Raw genomic sequence first — 4402 nt, 5'->3', positions numbered from 1 at the left:
TCTCATTCATACGCACGCGCACGCGCACGCGCACGCGCACGCACTCACGCACGCACGCACGCACGCACGCACGCACGCACGCACGCACGCACGCACGCACGCACGCACGCACGCACGCACGCACGCACGCACGCACGCACGCACGCACGCACGCACGCTCGCACGCACGCACGGCACGCACGCACGCACGCACGCAAATTCTAGATTTTCGGTTGGCGAGCCGGTGTCCCCGTACATACGGGATAGTGCATCGGGAACGTGATGGAGCGCGCCCTTTCGGTGTATGACTTCGTAGTCGTACTCTAACAACTCTAACGCCCAACGCGCTAGTCGACCGGTCGGGTTCTTTACATTGTGCAGCCAGCGTAGACTGCTATGGTCGGTAACGACAGTAAAACGGTACCCTTCAAGGTATGGTCGAAACTTCTGAATGGCTCAAACTACCGCCAAGCATTCCTGCTCGGTAACGGAATATTTCTTTTCCGGCTCCGAGAGCGCGCGACTTGCGAAAGCGATAATGTTTTCTTCGTCATTAATATTCTGTATCAACACGACTCCGATCCCCACGGAACTCGCGTCCGTTTGCAATACAAAAGGAACGGAAAAGTCGGGACACGATAACGTAGGTGCGGAAACTAAGTGCGCGCGAATCTGTTCGAACGCCTCGCTCTGCTCGTTTCCCCACTCCCAGCGCTGATTTTTACGTAAGAGTCGCGTAAGGGGTTCGCTGACTGACGCGAATCGCGGTATAAAGCGTCGGTACCAGGATGACATACCCAAAAATCTCCGTAACTATTTGATGTTTCGCGGGGCTGGATACTCGAGAATTGGCTGGGTTTTGCTTGGGTCGACGGTTAAGCCGTCTCTCTGCACGATGAATCCCAAATACCGAACTTGCGAACGACAAAATTCGCATTTCTCGGGATTGATCGTGAGGCCCGCAGCAAAAATCTTATTAAGGACCCGTTCCAACCATTCCAAATGCTCCGCGAACGTGGGCGTAACGATAACAATGTCATCCAGGTACGCGAACGCATGGGGTTCCATTTCCGGCCCGATTAATCTATCTAAGAGGCGTTGAAAAGTCGCGGGCGCTCCCGTAAGTCCGTATGGCATACGCGTGAAGTGAAAAAGCCCCATACTCGGGATGCTAAAAGCGGTAATCTCACGGCTCTCTTTCGCCAGGGGTATTTGAAAGTACGCCTGGCTTAGATCGAGTGTCGAGATATATCGCGCTGACCTTAATTTGTCGAGAATGCCGTTCATATTCGGTAACGGTATGCATCCTTCTTGGATACGCTATTGACTTTACGGAAATCTAAACAGAAACGGTATTTTCCATTGGGCTTTTTCACCATTACGACCGGGTTCGACCATTCGCTGAAGGACGGCTCTATAATTCCCAAAACTAACATCTTATTTACTTCTTCGCTCATTGCTTCTTAGGCGAGACTAAGTAACAACGCTACTTAATAGGCGCGCTCTGTCCAACGTCTATCCTATGCTCCGTAAGCGAGGTGACACCGGGCTCCGCGGCAGGCTATTCTCGGTATTTTATTCGCTAAAAATTCACTTAGTTCTTTCCCTTGTTCCGGGGTTAATTCGGAGAATCCACAACAAGCTTGCTCCGTAGCGCTCTCCGCCTCGAACGAGTAGCGCTCATCCGGAACATTCGCGAAATACCACTGGGAAAACGCAAAATCGAGTCCGACATTGAACGCGCTTATGAAATCCATCCCGACAATGCATGGGGCGGCTAACTTCGGAAGCAAGCAAACGGTAACGCGTCTCTCTACATTCCCCATTGATAACGGTAACTCCATCTCCTCCCTGATCTTAGCTACCTGTCCGTTCGCGGTCCTAATATAGATATTCCGAGTGGGAATAGTCGTTAACCCCAGCCTTCTTATTATTCGAATTCCTTCGTGTCCGAAAAGCGTGCGGCTGGACCCAAAGTCTACGAGAACCGGTAATTTGTCTTCCCCTATACGAATTCGGAAATATCGTAACGGCGGTAATTCGGAAACGTGAAAGGTGAAGTGTAAATATTCAGCCGCGTCGGTGTCGGAGGGGGTGCGGGTCACAGTTGGTTCTTCGGGAGTCGCGCTCTAGCGACTCTCTCTCGGGTTTTCCGCGCAATTACACGTCTTCACGGTAATGTCCGATTTCCCGCAACGGTAACAATAAACTCTGCGCTCGGCCGGGCACCCGCGTGCGATGTGCCCTGCCTTCTGACAGTTCCAGCACCGGACGGTGCTGGAGCGCGTGGCGGCGGGCGGCGCCGCTGCGGACTTCCTATTCGCGGTGGCTATTTCGGCCGACGCGGTCACTACGTTCTTTGAATTCTTTCGTGACGGGCGATACGCTAAGTCGGGTAACAGGGATTTTTCCGGCGCGGTAGTATGACGCGGTCGACTCGCGGCCTCGTCGATCACTTCCAGCCGCGTCGCCAAATGCTCTAAGGCGGTAAAACTGTCAAATTCGTGCCTACGTATGAGACGTTATAGGTATGCTCGCAGGTTGCGATGCACATGGTCGAGCTGGTCGACCAGACTCCACGGCGGGTCCAACCGGTTAAACATCGCCTGCATACACGTAATGTAGTCGGCGGCAGTCTCGCGTTCCGCGCTTGGTCACGACGTAGGATCTCATTCCGAAGCGCACTCTGAAAATCCGGGTCGCCAAAGCGACTACGCCATGCGGTAACGAAATCCTCCCACGTTCGTAACTCGGCGCGTCGGTTTTCGAACCAATACGACGCGATGTTAGTCAAGAAAAACGGAATGCAACGGAATAACTCGGTGTCCGAGATCGGATATAGCTCACGACCCTCTCTAAGTTTCGTCAGGAAGGCTTCCGCGTCGCTACCGCGCGCACCGGAAAACGACACGTTCCATTTCCGCAGCGCGTTGCACATATCGTTTACGGCATGACGCGAAGGCGCGTGATCGATTCTGCGGGGTGTCGTCGGGGACTCCGTGCGCCGACACGCAGGAGCCTCCTCGTCGCTGCTCCGATTCTCGCCACCGCCCGTAAAACGGCTAGGGCTGTCCGGAGCCATTGGCGCGGATGTTGACGGGCGCAGAAAATTCGACGAGCTCTCTCCCGCATTCGCGGTTGCCGACGCTCCCAATCGCACGTTTAGCTCATGACGTAACAAGTGATCCTGTAACGCGATAATATCCCCGTCAACGTCTAGCCCTCTTCGCGATAACTCCTCTCTCAATGCCTCGGACGACAATTTATATATCCATCCGAATCTCGAGCCCTCCTCCGACATCGTGAACAAAAAAGAAAGAAATTAATACGGCAACGAGAACTGAGATCCGTAAGCGCGGCAACGCCGGGAACGCAAGTCGGTAATACAAAACAACAAGGAAAAAAAATAGCGCTCTCAAGGGCACGCAAGGCCGAGGACGCGCTCGTATTTTCTCCTACTAACGGGTCAGGAATTTGCTTGTTGTGAACGTCCCTACGGAATTGCTGAGTGACAACAGTATAAACTGCTCGCACGCAGTCAACGTGAACAAAATTTGAAACGACCGATACACGCGCCTACAGTCACTGAAACGGAATATAAACGGCAATAATTTTCGGGGCTTAATACATCGAACGCAAGCAGTAGAGCGTAAAAGAATGCGAAAACAACAACACGGCCGCTCGCCGTCTAACGAAGGGCGCACAGAGAAAGAGAAAGAAAACGGAAACGTTACGCAACTAAAATAATTTCTCCCCTGAGACGGCCAGCACTCGCGAAATTCTCGAAACCCTCAAAAGAAAAACGAATTTCCCCCGAAATTCCAGAGTCACACTAACAAAACTCAAATATCTCACGCGAATCGCGACATGCACAATTAACACTGCTGTAAAGAAAGGAGATTAGCAAAGATTCGCACACAATATCAAAAGCACATGCAACATAGAAAATAAGCACAGAAATAGAGACAGAGAAATATAAGATTCTCGCTCCCAAGACCGATAATACGGGGTGTAATAAAAGTCTCAATCTTTAATTTTTCTCAGGGCCCCACGTTGGGCGCCAAATTTGCGACCGCACTTACGAGCGTGGTGCAACTTCGTCGCTCGTCCGACCCGCTTGATTCCTCGAAAACGGTAAAACTGAATTTAACGCGCGATTAATCATTACTCAGGCATCTCGCCTATCGAAAACGGGAACAAGACTTCAAAATCTCGTTGTTCGGAAATCTAAGGACTCGCTAAGAAATTAGTCAATCACGCGATCAGATGCGAAATCGGTACGACGGTCGGACAAGGACGGCGATAACCGGCCTCTCAGATACGGTAATGGTAGAGGGGGTGATTCGAAGGAAAACGGTCAAGGTTCGGGGAGCGAGAATAGGCTGAAAGAAATAACAGTGATGATTAACAGTAAAAATGATAA

Source organism: Wasmannia auropunctata, unplaced genomic scaffold, assembly GCF_000956235.1.
Source record: "Wasmannia auropunctata unplaced genomic scaffold, wasmannia.A_1.0 LD336033.1, whole genome shotgun sequence".
In the NCBI taxonomy this organism is placed as follows: domain Eukaryota; kingdom Metazoa; phylum Arthropoda; class Insecta; order Hymenoptera; family Formicidae; genus Wasmannia; species Wasmannia auropunctata.
This window is presented reverse-complemented; position numbering follows the sequence as displayed.